Below are 20,502 nucleotides of genomic sequence, written 5' to 3'. Positions count from 1 at the left end.
GGGGGGCGGCGTCCTTCACAGTGGAGTGGTTTCCTCATTGCGAGTCACCAGCCCGCCCTCCCCACTCTCATCCCTACCAACTCCGCGGCGCAGCCAAACCGGCGTGGGAAATGGGTCCGACGTGCCGGGCATGGAGAATAGCGCGACCAGACTGTCGAGGCCTTGAAGCCTTCTGGCTTCTCCCTTCCCCCACGTTCCCCGGCTCCGACCTTTCCAGAGCAGCCCAGGAGTGTTGGCAGATTTGCCTGGTCGTTCGTTGGGTTCCTGGGAAAAGGAACGGAATGGGCGGGGTAGGGTTGTGGGCGAGGTGAGGAGAGCTTTCCAAGCGCCCTTGCCGCGGTCGGAGCTCCCGTCCTCTTCCGCCCCCTGTCTAGGGACTGACACTCCAACTCCTGCCTCCAGCCGGCGCGAAGGATGAATGGAGGCGAGAAGCCGATTCCCCCACCCCCGCCCCATTTCCGCAGTCTCAGAGCCAGTGTCACAAGTGCTCAGCAATTTCATTAAATGCAACCGGGGGGCTATATCCCCCGCAGTACGAGACCTCACCAAGGGAATATGTTATCCGGGTTCGCTCCCACCCACAAACCCCGCCCGGCCCTTCAAACCCGAGGCTGCATTTATCTTCTCAACCTGAGAGGAAAGGGTTCAGAAGGAAATGGAACCGAAAGTGTAACCGGCTGCAATAAATTAAAGAGCCCGCTGCCGCTGCTGTTGCTTTGGCGTCCAGAATTAGAGAAAACGAGTTCAGTGTCCTAAAACCCGCCTTGATCAGATACAACGTCATCCCTTGTATGAACTAAAGTATCTGAGAGAATGTTAAAAAAATTTTTTTAAGGACAATAAAAAGAAATGTCCCTTTGAAACGAAGGTTAAAAAGGAAAATTTATTATAGAAATATCACTGCATTCTAATAGACAATAAAAGCTCGGCCAACGATTTCTTTTCTATGCCAATATCTTACAATACTCGGTAGTTTTTGGTTTTTCTTTTTAAATTTATCGACTAACCTTGCTTACTTAAAACTGCTTTGCAGTAAAAAAAAAATTCAGTGCTGAGCTGAAAAATAGCATCCAGGGTCCGTGTTGTAGTTTAAGCCTTAAGAAAAGGCAGGAAGAGGAAAAACAACAACAAAAGTTTATGGGTTAGAATGAATACAAAGAAGTACTTGCCAGAGATGTGATCTCTGGGGGGCTTTCATTCATTATATACGCTGTATTTACGATAATACAAGAAAAAAGGTTAAATACAGTAAACATGATAGCCAGTTCTGGAAAGAAATATAAAGCAGTTTGACGGGAAGGGAGAAAGTGACTCAAGAACGCCACCAAGGGACAAACTAAGGAAATGACACTCCTACATCTCCAAATCCGTTGACCTTTTATCTTTTTCGATGTTCGGTCATCTGTATCCACTTACGTATGTGTAAACACGTTTTTGAGGTCTTTACGATCAATCATTTCTCCAACTACTTCTGGTAAACTTGATACTTTAGTTTTCTTTCTCTAAATAATAAAAAATGACTGTCCCTTAAACCTGTCATTTTAATAGTAAGTATAACTCGACTTACAGCAAATATGATTCTGATTCCTGGGACTGCGAGAAACTACAGGAATCTTTTGCAGTCTTAAATTCATGTTTGTAGTATTAAAATGTGTAGTATACGTAAATGGCTAAATTATTCATTGAAATAACAGACTTTTTGATGGACATTAAAACTCAGCAGTTTAAATAAGGAAACCACAGATTTCCTTTTAAGCAGGTAATAACTGCTTGCATCAGTGCTTATTTAATTGGTCTCCAGTCAAGAAATAGAACAAGTTGTACGGTTTAAATCATGAGATCATGTAATGCAAAGCCATATAATGCAATATATCAGTAGTGGAAGAACACAAGCTAAGAACTAAACTGATTCATACTGCCTATTTGAATAACTATTAAACATTTCCGTAAGTCTAGTACAAAAACTTAAGAGAAAAAGAAATTCATGAAAATAATTTTAAGAGTTTACTTAAATATTAGTTTATAGTCTGTGTGATTTGCTGATTTAAATGTAGTGTTTTTGTTTAAAAATGACACCTGATAGAAATATTTCACTTTAAGCACAGAACAAATTGAGGGAATGTTTTTCTAGAGTTTTAAATGTCAAAATATATTCAATATAACATAGATTTAAAATTTATGTGAAATATATCTAATCAGATACTGTAACTGACAAACGCATTTTTTTATTTACAAGATGATTTATGGATTTTTCCAACTTTATGGTAATTTTTATACATTTGCAAATATCTAAGCTTGAGAGGAAAACAGTATTTTGCAAAATCTGGGTGAGTTTTTGGGAGAAAGACCCTTGATAGGTCAAAACAGTATATCCTATTATTTTTGACCATCTGAGGCTGTCCCCTGTCTTTATCTATAGTAAAAATTGAACATTCCAATGCCCTTTCCAGGAACCTGAGACATTTGGCATTTCTTTACTACCGTGGCAGGATATGCCAAATGCTACTGTGACTAATGACCTCTAAGCCTAGATAATATATTAAGGGTTTGGGGAAAAAATATCTCATTATAATGGATTGTATTAATATAATACTCAAATAAATGACCTTGCTTGTACTAAGTATGGTTGAAAATTATGAATTAGCTTTATAAATTTTATTCCCTATGTTGACCTATGCTAACTAGATCACTTATGTTAATTACCAATACCAGGTAATATAAAACATGACTCAATCAAATTTAACCCATTAAAATTTAGAAAATACAAAATGTAGAATGTTTCTAGGATGGATAATATAGTAAGTTTGATTAACTACTTTACCAGCAATGAGTTTTTCAGTGATATATGCTCATCCTTATATGGTAATCCTTGGGACCTTTCCCCAAATACAATATTTGCTTGCTAACTTCTGGACCTAGGATAGGATTATTCTTCTCAGCCCCCTTGTGGCTAGATGATGCCATTGACTAGGTCTGGGTAACTGTTAATAGAAGTGGAAGTTCACCTCCAGAAGGAACAGGGAGGGCTAAAATGAAATCACTATTCAGCTCTGTCAGTTACACTGATTATTAACCTGACCTAGGACCAATACCTGGAAACTGTCAATACATTTCAGACCTACACTGACTTTGAAAGCAGTAATATGTTCTAAGTGGCTCTTTTTTAATGAATTATAGAAGTGAAGCTGGGTTAAAAGCCCTACCAAATAGATGATACGGGTTTCAACTATAATCCCTATAAAACAGCAGTTATTCTATTTAGTCACAGGTGGAAATACAAGTTCCAATGGCAAGGCAAGTACTTGCTATATACATAAAGCAATATAAATTTGTACCTGGTGATTTTCAACATTAGCAGACACATTTCACTGTAGTTTATTTTTTCCTAATGACTGGTATGGCATTTTAACACTTTAAATAGGACTGTGATAAAGTATTGTTGATGTACCATAAGATGGAAAGATAATACTGATTTTTGTATTTATGGTTATTCTTTTTAATTCTTGTTTTGACTGTGTAACTGATTTTCAATTGTGTCTCCAAAACACTAGATTAAAAAAAAACTATATGGATGTAATTAGAAGCTTTTGATTTGGCTAATCTATGAATAAAATATCAAGTGTTTTGATGAATTATTAAACTAACAGTTGGGGTTAGTAAGAGTATATATCATCAACAGTATATATCTGAATTTAGCACTGAGAGGTTTACTACATCTTTCTGTTTCTGATCATGTCTGTCTATTTGGAGGAAAGAAATTGTACCTGTCCTTGTCTTTTCAATGACATTTGATATAAAGCTTCTCTTTTTCATCTAACAAATTGGAAGGTTTGCTTCTTTCTTATAAAACAGAATTAAAACATATGAGAGAGAATGAGAGAAAAATACAATTAAAAAAAGGTGTAACTGAAACAAAGGTAGTATCTCAGTTTCTGTTTTATCTTGCCTTACAGAATCATGCTTTGCAACGGTCTATAAACTAATGACTATGATGGCTACTCCATTTCTTCTAAGGGATTCTTGCCCATAGTAGTAGATATAATGGTCATTTGAGTTAAATTCACCCATTCCAGTCCATTTTAGTTCACTGATTCCTAAAATGTCGATGTTCACTCTTGCCATCTCCTGTTTGACCACTTCAAATTTGTCTTGATTGATGGACTTAATATTCCAGTTTCCTATGCAATATTGTTCTTTACACCATCAGATTTTACTTCCATCAGCAGTCACATCCACAACTGGGTGTTATTTTTTCTTTGGCTCAGTATCTTCATTCTTTCTGGAGTTATTTCTCTGCTGATCTCCAGTAGCATATTGGGGACCTACCGACCTGCGGAGTTCATCTTTCAGTGTCTTATCTTTTTGCCTTTTCATACTGTTCATGGGGTTGTCAAGGCAGGAATACTGAAGTGGTTTGCCATTCCCTTCTCCAGTGGACTATGTTTTGTCAGAACTCTCCACCATGATCCATCCATCTTGGGTGGGCCTACATGGCATGGCTCATAGTTTCATTGAGTTAGACAGGCTGTGGTCCATGTGATCAGATTGGTTAGTTTCCTGTGATTGTGGTTTTCAGTCTGTCTGCCCTCTGATGGAGAAGGATAAGAGGCTTATGGAAGCTTCCTATTGGGAGACACTGACTGAGGAAACTAATCCAAGTCTATGCCCTGACCAGTAATGCTAAAGAAGCTGAAGTTGAACAGTTCTATGAAGACCTACAAGAGCTTTTGAACTAATGCCACCCAAAAGATGTCCTCTTCATTACAGGAGATTGGACTACAAAAGTAGGAAATCAAGAAATACCTGGAGTAACAGGCAAATCTGGTCTTGGAGTACAGAATGAAGCAGGGCAAAGGCTAACAGAGTTTTGCCAAGAGAACACACTGGTCATAGCAAACACCCTCTTCCAAAACACAAGAGAAGACTCTACACAACAGATCAGATCAGATCAGTCGTTCAGTCGTGTCCGACTCTTTGCGACCCCATGAATCGCAGCACGCCAGGCCTCCCTGTCCATCACCAACTCCTGGAGTTCACCCAGACTCACATCCATTGAGTCAGTGATGCCATCCAGCCATCTCATTCTCTGTCATCCCCTTCTCCTCCTGCCCCCAATCCCTCCAAGCATCAGAGTCTTTTCCAATGAGTCAACTCTTCGCATAAGGTGGCCAAAGTACTGGAGTTTCAGCTTCAGCATCATTCCTTCCAAAGAAATCCCAGGGCTGATCTCCTTCAGAATGGATTGGTTGGATCTCTTTGCAGTCCAAGGGACTCTCAAGAGTCTTCTCCAACACCACAGTTCAAAAGCATCAATTCTTTCGTGCTCAGCCTTCTTCACAGTCCAACTCTCACATCCATATATGATCACAGGAAAAACCATAGCCTTGACTAGAAGAATCTTTGTTGGCAAAGTAATGTCTCTGTTTTGAATATGCTATCTAGGTTGGTCATAACTTTCCTTCCAAGGAGTAAGTGTCTTTTAATTTCATGGCTGCAGTCACCATCTGCAGTGATTTTGGAGCCCCCCAAAATAAAGTCTGACACTGTTTCCACTGTTTCCCCATCTATTTCCCATGAAGTGGTGGGACCGGATGCCATGATCTTCATTTTCTGAATGTTGAGCTTTAAGCCAACTTTTTCACTCTCCACTTTCACTTTCATCAAGAGGCTTTTGAGTTCCTCTTCACTTTCTGCCATAAGGGTGATGTCATCTGCATATCTGAGGTTACTGATATTTCTTCCGGCAATCTTGATTCTAGTTTGTGTTTCTTCCAGTCCAGCGCTTCTCATGATGTACTCTGCATATAAGTTAAATAAACAGGGTGACAATATACAGCCTTGACAAACTCCTTTGCCTATTTGGAACCAGTCTGTTGTTCCATCTCCAGTTCTAACCGTTGCTTCCTGACCTGCATACAAATTTCTCAAGAGGCAGATCAGGTGTTCTGGTATTCCCATCTCTTTCAGAATTTTCCACAGTTTATTGTGATCCACACAGTCAAAGGCTTTGGCATAGTCAGTAAAGCAGAAATAGATGGTTTTCTGGAACTCTCTTGCTTTTTCTTTGATCCAGGGGATGTTGGCAATTTGATCTCTGCACATGGACATCACCATATGGTCAACAACGAATCAGATTGATTATATTCTTCGCAGAAAAGATGGAGAAGCTCTATACAGTCAGCAAAAACAAGACCGGGAGCTGCCTGTGGCTCAGATCATGAACTCCTTAGTGCCAAATTCAGACAAATTGAAGAAAGTAGGAAAAACCACTAGACCATTCAGTTTTGATATAAATCAAATCCCTTACAATTATACAGTGGAAGTGACAAATAATTTCAAGGGATTAGATCTGATACACAAAGAATGCCTGAAGAACTATTGACAGAGGTTCATGACATTTTACAGGAGCCAGGGGTCAAGAGCATCCCCAAGAAAAAGAAATGTGAAAAGGCAAAAGAGATGTCTGAAGAGGCTTACAAATAGCTGTGAAAAGAAGAGAGGCAAAAGGCAAAGGAGAAAAGGAAAGATATACCTATTTGAATGCAGATTTCCAAAGAATAGCAAGGAGAGATGAGAATGCCTTCCTCCGTGATAAATGCAAAGAAATAGAGGAAAACAACAAAATGGGAAAGACTAGAGATCTCTTCAAGAAAATTAAAGATACCAAGGGAAAATTTCATGCAAAGGGAACACAATAAAGGACAGAAATGTTATGGACCTAACAGAAACAAAAGATATTAAGAAGAGGTGGCAAGAATACACAGATCTATACAAAAAAGACCTTCACGACTCAGATAATCCTGATGGTATCGTTACTTACCTAGAGCCAGACATCCTAAAATGTGAAGTCAAGTGGGCTTGAGGAAGAATCACTATGAACAAAGCTAGTGCAGGTGATGGAATTCCAGTTGAGCTACTTCAAATTCTAAAAGCTCATGCTGTAAAGTGCTGCACTCAGTATGCCAGCAAATTTGGAAAGTCAGTAGTGGCCACAGAACTGGAAAAGGTCAGTTTTCATTCCAATCCCAAAGAAAGGCAATGTCAAAGAATGCTCAAACTACTGCACAACTGCATTCACCTCACACGCTAGTAAAGTAATGCTCAAAATTCTCCAAGCCAGGCTTCAACAGTACATGAACTGTGAACTTTCAGATGTTCAAATTGGATTTAGAAAAGGCAGAGGAACCAGAGATCAAATTGCCAACATCTGTTGGATCATTGAAAAAGCAAGAGAGTTCCAGAAAAACATCTACTTCTGCTTTATTGACTATGCCAAAGCCTTTGACTGTGTGAATCACAACAAACTGTGGAAAATTCTGAAAGAGATAAGAATATCAGACCACCTGACCTGCCTCTCGAGAAATCTGTATGCAGGTTAAGAAGCAACAGTTAGAACTGGACATGGAACAACAGACTGGTTCCAAATTGGAAAAGGAGTACATCAAGGCTATGTATTGTCACCCTGCTTATTTAACTTATATGCAGAATATATCACGAGAAATGCTGGACTGGATGAAGCACAAGCTAGAATCAAGATTACCTGGAAAAATATCAGTAACTTCAGATATACAGATGACACCACCTTTATGGCAGAAAGCAAAGAACTAAAGAGCCTCTTGATGAAAATGAAAGAGGAGAGTGAAAAAGTTGGCTTAAAGCTCAACATTCAGAAAACTAAGATCATGACATCTGGTCCCATCACTTCACGGCAGATAGATGGGAAAACAGTGGAAACAGTGACAGACTTCATTTTGGGGGGCTCCAAAATCACTGCAGGTGGTGACTTCAGCCATGAAATGAAAAGATGCTTGCTCCTTGTAAGAAAAGTTATTACCAAGCTAGAAAGCATATTAAAAAGCAGACATATTACTTTGCCAACAAAGGCCCATCTAGTCAAAGTTATGGCTTTACCAGTAGTCATGTACGGGTGTGAGAGTTGAACTATTAAGAATGTTGAGTGTTGAAGAATTGATGCTTTTGAATTGTGGCATTGGAGAAGACTCTTGAGAGTCCCTTGGACTGCAAGGAGATTCCATCAGTCTATTCTAAAGGAAATCAGTCCTGAATATTCATTGGAAGCATTGATGCTGAAGCTGAAACTCCAATACTTTAGCCTCCTGATGCGAAGAACTGACTCATTTAAAAAGACCCTGATGCTGGGCAATATTGAAGGCAGGAGGAGAAGGGGTCAACAGAGAATGAGATGGTTGGATGGCATCACCAGCTCAATGGACATGAGTTTGAGTAAATCTCGGGAGTTGGTGATGGACAGGCATGCCTGTAGTGCTGCAGTCCATGGGGTCTCAAAGAGTTAGACAGGACTCAGCGACTGGACTGAACTGAACTGCACTGCTAAACCAATATTGTGTTCAACTGTCAAAAGTTACTCTTTAGGCATCCCCATCTGTCTTTCTTTGTTTCTGAATTACTCCCCTGGGCAGAATTAATGTGATGTTAATGAACCTCATGCATTCAGGGTCTTTCACGTGCACCAACCTCTTCCAGTACCTTAGGGTGAGGGGGTGGGGTGCAACAATGTCTTTACATAGTCACATGTTTTTGAAATTTGCAAGAAAAGAATTTTTAGCACAATAGGTTACTAACACTGCTTCCTTCTTCTTCAATTTCCTCTATCACACTTCCTGTTTAAAAGGTGTTAGAGAGCCTTAGGCATTTTGGGGAATCTAGTTAAGGGAAAAGTTGAGATGAGGATACATCTAATTTGGGTGTGTCAAGAATGTTTTTATGGATTTAAGTCTTTTTCATTCACAGTTATTTCTATTAATAACAACCATGGCACAGAATGGCTCCCAAGAATTTGACATCCATTGTGCCAGCTTGCCCTGTGTGGTGGCACAATGGTACAGTGCCATGGCTTCTGTACAGTGATAGAATATCGCTTAGTGTGCTGCTGCTGCCGCTAAGTCGCTTCAGTCGTGTCTGACTCTGTGCAACCCCATAGAGGGCAGCCCACCAGGCTCCGCTGTCCATGGGATTCTCCAGGCAAGAATACTGGAGGGGGTTGCCATTTCCTTCTCCAATGCATGAAAGTGAAAAGTGAAAGGGAAGTTGCTCAGTCATGTCCGACTCTGAGCGACCCCATGGACTGCAGCTTATCAGGCTCTGCCATCCATGGGATTCTCCAGGCGAGAGTACTGGAGTGGGGTGCCATTGCCTTCTCCATGCCCTAGTGTGGGTTCCTAGAAATACATGGGTGATGAAGTGGAATCAAGGCTTAAGTGTGTGGGGCCAGAAACAAGTCGCTGAAACTTCTAATTATTAGGTAAAAAATTCTAAATGCAAAATGGGCTTCTCTGACATCTAATTAAAACAAATATTCTCTCGTGTAGGAATTACTCAGTAAGGCAGAAGACACTCGCTATTCTTTTGAGTGAGTGTGTTTGTATGTGTGTGTGATTTCTAAGCATAGATTTTACAAATACAGAAGATTTTCAGAATCCCTGTGTTTGAGGGCGCAAATGTATAGCAATATTGCAAATAGAGTCAGTATGTGTGTAGCTGGGTGACTTTCACATGCCAGTGTGTTGGAGTTACCATATCTGACATATCAAGTGACAAAGTCTGGCACTTGAACATGAAATGACACTCCATATATTCACCAGTGCAATAAAGATAGCCTAAAGAAACAAATACTTCTGTGACAAACTCATACTGTAAGCTATTCATCAATATGTCAAACTATGTTGTATTTATTCAATTATTAAGTTTAAGACAGTGCAAAAACACTTAAAAATCTATTTCCATTGCTCTTCTATATGCCTTAATTTCAAATTGAGTCTATGTAGCATTTTTTCAAAAGTTTTGGTCACACCAAATTTAGGGGAAACATTGTGATACATTTTTTATTTGTCAGATCTATAAAATGTGAAATTTCTTATAATTTATGTTTTTTAAATAGACATTTATTTTGTAACTATTTTTGTATCTTATTCTATATTCTTTTTCTTAAGGAAGGTCACCCAAAATATGTAAAGTTTATACAACTTGATTCTGTCCTGTCCTTGCTTGTAATAATTAAGAGCATAGACAGAGAGTGGTTGAAATAAATAAACCATGGACATCAAAGATTCCCCCAAATCATAAATTCAATTCTGCAAAAATAAAACAAATGTTAAGACTTTATATTACCTAATTTATAGATAAATACTGCTTAATACTGCTTAATTTCCTAAGGACAGTAATCATATTGCTATAGTAAGTTATTTTTAAATCAGATTGTTGGCGCTTGAAGTTGTTAAAGTGGCAACACAGTGAGAAAGAGTTGGGTGAAGTATTGAAAATAAAGAAATCACTTTTGAATTCCAGGGCCTCCACTCTGGACCTCTGTGATTTTTAGTGAATAATTCTGAACCGAAGTATTTCATCATTTAATTCAATTCATCCAACATATATTTAAATTCTATATCAGTCTATGTGTTAGATTTTGAACATAAGTAAATTCTAATACTTGCCTTTAAATAGCTCATATTTTAATTGTATTTATATAATGGGTACAACAAGTCACCTTTAAGGTTGTTGTAGGTAGTAAATGTGATAATTTCATAACAGAACTTAATACTGCTTGGAACAAATTAAATTCTTAATACAAGTTTTTTTAACTCTATTTTTCCTAATGCTCCTAAGGACATTGAGCATCCTACATTTTTCAGGATCTTCATTACTGTTTTGTACACATTTTCATAGTTTAGAATTGGAGTCATTTATACTTATATTGCTCTTCATTTGTTCAGGGGTCAGCAGACTATAGCCTTCAGACCAAATCTGGCCCTTGGCTTGTTTTTGTATGGCCTTCTGTGCCATGGATATTTTATTTTGTTTTTTTACACCTTTTAAAGAGTTGTTAAAAACAAAAGAAAAAGAAGAAGGACACAGCATATGGCCCGGAAAGCCTAAACTATTTACTCTCTGACCCTTAACAGAAAACACTTTCTGATGTCTTTTTTTGAATATCAATTTCATGAGTATAGTGATGATACTGAAAAATATAGTATCTCACATTCCATGTGAGAAAGGAGCTACTGCAATATGTAAGTGCCCAAATGGAACATTAGTTGCTAAGCTCCATACGTAAAGCTCCATATCCATAAAGCTCTAGCTCCAGTGCATCCATGTCACATTACATAATCCATATGCATAGTGATATGCTGCTTCATTACAACACAAAGAACTCGTAGTGAACCTTGTAATGATGGTTATTACAGTGATCTTATAAAGACGGTCACTCCTCTTCCTGAGAGGTTCTTTGTTCCCTCTTCTTGAATGTGGACAGACTCTGTGACTGATTTTATCAGTAGGACACAGTGGGAGTAACATCATGCTGGTTCCTGTCCCTTGGAGTATTTTCATGGAAACTGTAAACTGCCACTTAAGAAGTCCCATACCCTGTGACTACCATGCTAGAGAGTCCTCATGGCACATAGGCATGGTAGGTGACAGTCTCAGCCAGGCCCTGACATTTAGTCATGTCCTTTGAGACACAAGAGTCAAGCCATCTGGGACCCTTTTGAACAGTTCATCTGACAACTGAATACCACTGAGTGGTTGACAACACAGTTGACACCATATGGAGCCAATGAATCACCCACCTGAGCCGGGCACACATTCTTGACCTACAAAATTTGGGTGAGATATTAATAAAAGTTTATTACTTTAAACCACTTTATTTCAGGATGTTTGTTACCCAGCAATAGATGGTTGGAGCATGAGTATTCTGTTCACAAATTTAACAGATGCTGAATGTCAGTACTAGATTTAATAATGATAATTGTTATCATACTGTGCTCATCTGTTTGCCAGACACCATTCTCAACACATTTAATAAGGTTATCATTTAATCTCTGAAGATTATTGCTTAATATAATATTCCTATAAAGCTATTAAATTACAGAGATTATTTTCTATGTAGCACAGAAGAGGATACTGAGACTTAAGGAAGTTAAGTTTCGTAATAACCTTATGAAGTTATCAGATTATGGGGATTATTTTATCCATAGTAAGATGAGGACACTGAAACTTAAGAAGGTTAAGGAGGTTAAGTAATGAAGAGATATCACAGCTATTAAGTGACTGAGGCTGGGGGATCCAATTTGGTTCATTCATATTTGAAAACCTTTGCTCTGATATACTATAAATAATACTTTACATTACAACAGAGAGCTGATCTAATTAGTTTATGCAGCCCATAAGCAGAGGCTCCAAACATCTTTCTTGTTTGTATACTCCATTTATTTAATCTTACGTGGTTCTCTCTTGTAAAAATCTGTCTTCAGTGTAGCTGATTTTAACTGACAGTTTGCTCAGAGTTTCCTGGACTGAAACTTAGAATAGGGCTGTATTTAAATGTACCTATCTCCTTTATGTCAGATCAAAGCAAGTATGCCATTTGTTCCTAGCTTTCAAGGGCCTTCATTTAATTCAGAATATTTTAAAGGAAATACTCAGTCCAGGGGGTTTTATTTCCAAAGATGACACACAATCAATATTTGTGGAAAAAAATCCCATGATTTCATTTCTGCTTCACTGTAATGTTTTTGTTACCTTTGTGATCCATGCCACAAAAGAGTATTATAGGGCAATAAGTCACAGTATGGTAGGAATGATCATTATCTTGATATTTGCAAAAACAGGCTCTCTTTAAGAGGGTTACTGATAATCTAACTTTGTCAGTAGAGCACTATTTTGTAACAATCATAAGAGTGCTTGGTAATATTAATTGAGAACTTACAGTATACCAGGGGCAATTCTAGGCTCTTCACATACATTAAATTATTTAATAAATAGTCCAATGAACTAATATTCATAAATCCCTCAAATTTGTATGTGTGTTTCTGCTTTTTGTAACTTATTTTAATTCTCCATCTTCTATTATGGCTTTGACCTTCATTACATGCCTGAAGGATAGACAAGTAATGTGACAAGAACTTTACTACAAATAAAGAGTATCTTCATAAATGGATTGAATTACTGTGCAAATCATTATTTATTAATCACCAAAGTGCATTCCTGACTACATTCAAGTATAGGAAGGGCTGTCAGTTCAGTTCAGTTCAGTTCAATTGCTCAGTTCAGTCGTGTCCGACTCTTTGTGACCCCATGGACTGCAGCATGCCAGGCTTCCCTGTCCATCACCAACTCCCGAAGCTTGCTTAAACTTGTGTCCATCAAGTCAGTGATGCCATCCAACCATCTCATCCAATCCCATGAACAGTGTGAAAAGTAAGGGCTGTACTTCCAGAAGTATCTAGGAGTCAAGAAGTCTAGAAGTCAAGGTGGCCACAGGAATTGCTTTGGTCAATGACATATAAACAGAAATGATATGTGTCTTCCTGGTGGATGCATTTAGGAGCCAGCACACACTGTGTCATCTTTTCTTCTTTGACATTATATTAGGGTTCTCCAGAGAAACAGAATATATATGACTGATATCTGTTCTCTCTTGCGTGCACGTACGTGTGAGAGAGAACCAGGAGAGTCCATGGCATAAATTCTAGTCTAAAAATAGCATACTCTACCCAAGAAGAGCTGATATTTCAATCTGAGTCCCAAGGCTAGAGAAAAAAAAAAATGTCCCAGATCAAGCAGTCAGGAGTTTTCTCATACTCAGTCTTTTTGTTCTATTCAGTCCATCAACTGATTGGATGAGAATCACCCACATTAAGGAGGCCAATCTGTTTTACTCAGTTGACTGATTAAAATATTAATCCCAACCAAAAACATCCTCATAGACAAACCCAGAATAATGGTTATGGGAACAAGAAGCAAACATGTTTTTATGCGTCAGCAGGAGCAATAGCAGTGCCAGTTGAATTTTCATTCCTTGATTCTTGATGTCTCGATTTCTGTGAATTCTGGCTATCATGGAAACAGCACCATATGTTGAATATTGATTCAGAGCAAATACTGTCTTCCAATGAACCTTTCCCCAACCCTTCAAGACACAGCCACCTAACTGGCACTGTGTCAAATTGCTATTTCACACTTTTATCAAGTCAGCTGCTTCAGGATGGTGAAACAAAGCATCTTGTACACTTAATGCCAAAGGAGGCCTCAAACTATGTGGGGGAATAACAAAGATCATCACATTGCCAAAAGACCAAATACCTGTATCTTGATATCAAATAGTGAAAGTAAACAAAATACAGTCAAGCCATGGATGGGATGGGGCTTTACTTACATAGAGAAGAGATGGAGCAAAATCAGCTTCAGGAGTGTGCATTGGTCTATCCATTATGATTAGCAAGCTCCATCTTATCCCCTCATCCTGCTTTTACAAGCAGCTGAAGAAGGGTCATTTGTCTGGGTGCACATCTCTCATGCCACATTAGAAGGACTTTGACCTCTCCTCCATGGAATCTGGAAAACTAAAAGATGGGGCTCTTCCTGAGGGCCATTGATGTACATGCCCAAGTGGAACAAAGCTACTCTTACTGAGATAGAAACAGAGAAAAATATTCCCACACAAGTTGATAAGTCTGGTACAGGCTGTGTGGGCTCTTTATTGCTTGGTATGGAAGTGTTCTAGGCCCAAGGCCCATTCTCAGATGACAGAGTAGGGATGGAAAGACTGCACACATAAGCCTGCCTTTCCAAAAGGGAACACAATAAGAACAATGAATTCTATGACCATGAACCCATTGCTACATTTCTGTCATGAACTAAATCCCTTGATCAGAAGCAATGCTGAATGGAATACCATGATGATGGATAAAGTATTGTGTAAATTGATGGATGAGAGTTTTGGTAGAAGCACTTCATTCAGGAAAGGTAAATCTCCATCCAGACTAAGTATCTATTAAGGCAAGAACAAGAGACTGTCCCTTCCATGATGGAAGTAGTCCAATGTAATCAACCTGCCACCAGGTAGCTTGTTGATCGCTTTCAGGAATGGTGTTGGGTCTTGCTGATGGCATACTGGGCATTCAGCTATGACTAAAGCCAAGCTGGCCCTGGTGAGTGGAAATCCACATTGCTGAGCCCCTGCATAAGCTTCATCCCTCTTACCATAGACACTTTGTTCTTGAGTCCACTGAGCAATAACAGGAGTGGCTGAAGAAATACACCGACTGGCGTTACAGAATGGGTAATATTAACAACTTGATTATTAAAATTCTCTGTTGAGAATTCAGGCTCTGTTGAGTTCAGGCTTTCCTGGTGGTTCAAATGGTAAAGTATCTACCTGCAATGCAGGAGACCCAGGTTCAATCTTTGGGTGGGGAAGATCTCCTGGAGAAGGGAATGGCAACCCACTCTAGTCCTCTTGCCTGGAGAATCCCATGGAAAGAGGAGCTTCTCATGCTGTAGCCCATGGGGTCACAAAGAGTTGGACCTGACTAAGCAACTAACATTTCATTTCATTTCATTTCTGCTAAGGTCACCCTTTGGTGAAAATTCACACAGGACACTCAGGCTTCCTGGATGGCTCATCAGTAAAGAATCCACCTGCAAAACAGGAGATGTGGGTTTGATCCCTGGATCAGGAAGATCTCCTGGAGAAGGAACTGGCAACACACTCCAGTGTTCTTGCCTGGGAAATCTCATGATCAAAGGAGTCTGTGGGCTACAGTCCATGGGGTTGCAAAAGTGTTGGCCAAGACTTAGTGACTAAACAACAAGGACACACATAATTCCATATTTTTTTGCCTTTTCAGAGAGGCCTATCTCTTTCCCAAATTTTCTTATCACCAATTTTCAAGTCATTTTCCTTCTAGGTCTGTATCCATCCAGCCAACCAATTGGCCATAGCTCATTAATCATTATAACCAAGCCTCTGGCAATTTCTCCTTCTATGCCAAGTGAATGACAGCTGTACTGCTTGAAGTTCTGATCACTAGTAAGATTTCTTGTCACTATTACCATAAGAGGAATGTAAGGTAATGCCTGCATATTGTGCAGAATCATTTGTAAACCAAACAGTTTTCTTCCTCTGTCAACTGCTTGCAGGAAACTCCCTATGAGGTCAGAGATGCAGATGGATGGAGAAGGCAGTGTAGGAGGATTGGGGACCGTGAACATTTGGACCACTTCTTAATGTAACTTACTTGTGCCTTCTGGGCCTGCTTGGGTTTAATCATATGCATAAACCACATCCATTTGATAATGGAGTACTGCTGTGCACATCCAACTTCACGAGACCCAGCTCATGATGAGCAGCTCAGGTCACATTAGCATATCATTTCTTCCCAGTTAATGCCTTTACTTTAACAGTAGATACCGCGAAAAGATGGGAATTCAACTTTAATTGTAATTTAACCAAACTACAGGATATTTTTTGGTTCAATTTCCAGTGATCTCAGCACTGTAACTACAGGAGATAAGGATCTGCTTGAGGTCACGTATAGAAACTTTCAGGTCATGAATATGATACTTGAGTTGGGAATTGAAATCTCTGAGCTCATCCTTATTTCCCCCACTTTATCCAACTAAAATAAGAGTGTTAGGGAAATTAAAATGGAGGAAGTCTTGTTCAGGATTCAGAAGCAGGAGAGCAGGTCTCAGATCTTACTTCTGACCTGCCTGGACACTGCCTGGATTCCATGCCTACCCACAAGCACAACTAGTCAGGCAGCACTTCAGATAAGGAGAGTGCATCTTTGAATTCTTGAGCCCCTGGAAGCCTGGCCAACAGGGCTAGGGTTTAATGAAATCCTATGACTCTCAAGATAAAACAAGCAACATTGTAAATAATGTTAAAGGAAAATAAGACCTGCATTTTTGCATGCAAATTGATAATGATATCAGTCTGTGGCCTGGGATTATAAGCAAGAACCCCTGAAACTGCAACTTGAAGTCTCATCCATGGAGCAGACGCATTTCCCGGGACCTTTTCCCAACTGGGACTCCAGGTTGCTGTCACTGGGTACTTTCAGCACACTGTTTAAGTCTGGGTGTTGGTCAGCCCAATTTGGTGATGTATGTGCTGTTACTTTCTCTATTGTTTCTATTTCTCTTTTCTTTTTAAAAATTGTATATTGAAATTAAGTTAAATAATCCTCTATTAAATATTGACATTATTTGTTTGTGTGTAATGAGTGGTTTCTTTTCTTAACTAATCCTTCAAACCTGAAACAAAAGTTAAACCTTCAGCAAAACAAGGAGTAACTAGTCAATCTCATAATATAGCTTAGTTAAAGTATCTAATAGAGAATCATCAAGATCCTTGCTTCTCCTTTGTGGCTGATTAGGAGTATCCAGTGGTAATATTTGGCAAACCTCTGGAGCCAGATCACTCCATGGACTATCAGTACTTTCTCTTTACATCTAATCAGGTTAAAGAGCCAATTCCAGAGACCTCAGAAGCAATTCATAAAACTCATCCTTAAATTTCTGTTCCTCTAGTAGCACTCTTGGTACCAAAATCTGTATTACATTAGTCTCCAGAAACTATGAGATATAGGATACATGCATATACATGTGTACATACATCTCACATATTAGTGAAAGAGAGAGAAAGAATGAAAGGTTATAAAGAACTGCCTCATGTAATTTTGGAAGCCAAAGAGGCCCAAGATCTGTGGTTGACAGGTTCAGGACTCAAGAAAAGCCACCATTCCAGCCTGAGTCCAAAGACTAGGGGAAAAAATCAATGTTCTAACTCAAGTGGTAAGACAGGAGAACCCTGTTACTCAGTCTCTTTGTTCTATGCAGGTATTTTGGTCTTCAACTCTTTAGATGAGGGCCACCCACATTAAGAGGGGCAATCTTCACTCAGTTTATTGATTCAAATGTTAACCTCATCTAAAAACATCCTGATGAACCCACCAGTAGGTTTGACTAAATATCTGGACACTGTATGGCCTGATTAAATTGACACATACAATTAGCCAATACATCATGTTAATATATATGCATCATAAGATTAAAGCTGCCTGGAGTGTTTAGCCAACATGCAGACTATACAAACATCCTCTAGTCATCCTTGGTTAGGTCTACTGTAATAAATGTTCAAGCTAATAACTGGTTATGGGAGTGAGGGATTTTAGTAGTATCTGATTAATTGTAGCCTTATTAAATTAGTTAATTCAGTTGCCCAGGATGGTCACTCAAACCTTGAGTAATCTTTGCAAGAGTGAGACAGAAACTCTTGCTATTTTATGTTCCTGAGATTTAGGGAATATTTGTTTCAGTGGCAAAATGTAGCCCATTTTGACGGATGTAGTCTCAATCTGTAAAACGTGGGGTTTTAACTAGATATCTTTAAAGTCACTTACAGAACTTACATTCTATGATTTTAGGTTTCCTGATTTCAAATAGGAAAACTCAATCATTTGAAAGCAAAACAACTCTACCAAAGCACTCAGTGTATTAAATGAAATTCTGTGGCCAGAATTGTGGTTTTCAAATTATCTACCCAGTAATCTGTTTCCATTACATTGCCTCATGCTCTCTTAAACTCAGCAATTGTTTAAAGGAAGCATTAAAATATATACCTTATTTAGGAATGATTTTTATCTAGGAATTAACTGATTATTATGGCACCTTTTGGAATGTACCATTTGAAAATGCCAGAGTAGCTCATCAGTAGTCAGTTTCACGCAAAAAATTCAACCTAAACTCATGTTATTTACTGACTTTGTACCTAGCCATTAGCAAGGGAGTATGGGAAATGCAGAAGTATATGATGTGATCCAAGTAATTTCATTAATTTTATCTTAACCAGCATGGAATATAATCACACATAAATGACACATTTAATTTGTTTAGTATGAAATTATTTATGCCTTGATTTCTTGTGGAGAACAACAGTCCTCTAGGGTAGGACTAACTATGATGTAATGTGAAATTATGAAAGGCATTTCTGAAAGCTAGCAAATCAGAGTCTAGCATCTAATGAGTGCTACTGCTGCTAAGTCGCTTCAGTTGTGTCCGACTCTGTGTGGCCCCATAGACGACAGCCCACCAGGCTCCCCCATCCCTGGGATTCTCCAGGCAAGAACACTGGAGTGGGTTGCCATTTCCTTCTCCAATGCAGGAAAGTGAAAAGTGAAAGTGAAATCGCTCAGCCGCGTCTGACTCCTAGTGACCCCATGGACTGCAGCCTACCAGGCTCCTCCGTCTATGGGATTTTCCAGGCAAGAGTACTGGAGTGGGGTGCCATTGCCCTCTCCGTCTAATGAGTGAAACTACCTTCAAATCTGTCACATTGAGAAATTGTGTGACTACACCTTGAGATACAGCAAGTGCCCCGAACATTCTTGGATTTCCTCTTCAGGGTACTTGAGGCATTTTTGTGACCATTTTGTCCATTGAATGTGCTATGCTATTGATTATTAAAAATGGTCATTCAAAGCCTTTGCATGTGAACTAACATATATGATAGATCTGGACAATATTATATTTATTCAAACAGCAAGTTGAATTTCTTATTTTATTTCTTTTGTGGTGTGTAAAAGTAGCCTTGAAGGCAGTTATCAAAAAGGGGTACCTTAGAAACATCAAAATCAAAGTTAGATTTCACTGATACATGTAGTTTTCAAATAGACAATACTGAGGCCAATCATCCAATGATTGATTTGTTTGTGAACGCATATGAGTATACACATTACTATGTTGTGTGCAAGTATGTGTGTATTTCTGAGAATGAGAGGTTCATTATTTTATGCCTTATAACAAGTGTTATATCTATTTTTAAAGAATTCTGATGTAACTTGAGGATACACACACACACACACACACATATATGTTTATATGTATATATGTGAAGCAACATACAAGGGAACCTGAGCCACTGTACTGCAGGCACTGAACCGATATGATGTGACATGTTAAACAAGGAGATTTCTTCCTCTGGAGACTTTAAAGAAAATGATAGATGGATGTCCATGGAATTTTGGGGGCTGTGGTATCACCTGGAAGTAAAAAAAAATTATCAATATTAATAAAGCTATTTCTACATCTCTAAAACTCTCTGAAAGGGGCAAAATGAAAGATATTATTATGGACTTGCCTTTGAGGACAAGTGAAAGGAAAAACAGAGCCACTCTGTCTGATAATTAGCTATATTTCTTCAAGAGTCAGTATCCTGTAGAAGGAATAAATGGGCTACCCCCTAAGAAAGTGATTGTGAGGATTTAAATGAGATCATGCATATTAAGTGCCCAGCACAGAAATTAACATATAAGTCATACTTCACAAATATTAGTTTGCTTTCTGTTGGTCATTTCACAACTTTTGCTGATTACTTGCTTATCTGTGGATATAAGAAAATGAAATTTAGCGCTGATGTGCAGTGTAATGAGAAAATAAATGGAGAAGAGATATGATCTAATCAAAATGAGACAGTGATAATCCCTTGTCTTTGAAAAATAATATAGTATAGTCATATTTATATCAATCTCTTAATTTTTCATATCTGTAATTTTTCTTTTATTCCTTGAATAGCCCCACAACTTGGTCAGACTGGTTATTAACATCAGGAGCTTGAAGAGAAAATTAGTGGCTGTGACTTTCTGAAAGTGTAACTGTTTCGTACCAGATTCAAAATAG

This window comes from Bos indicus, chromosome 6 (genome assembly GCF_029378745.1).
Source record: "Bos indicus isolate NIAB-ARS_2022 breed Sahiwal x Tharparkar chromosome 6, NIAB-ARS_B.indTharparkar_mat_pri_1.0, whole genome shotgun sequence".
In the NCBI taxonomy this organism is placed as follows: domain Eukaryota; kingdom Metazoa; phylum Chordata; class Mammalia; order Artiodactyla; family Bovidae; genus Bos; species Bos indicus.
Note: the sequence above shows the minus strand (reverse complement) of the source record.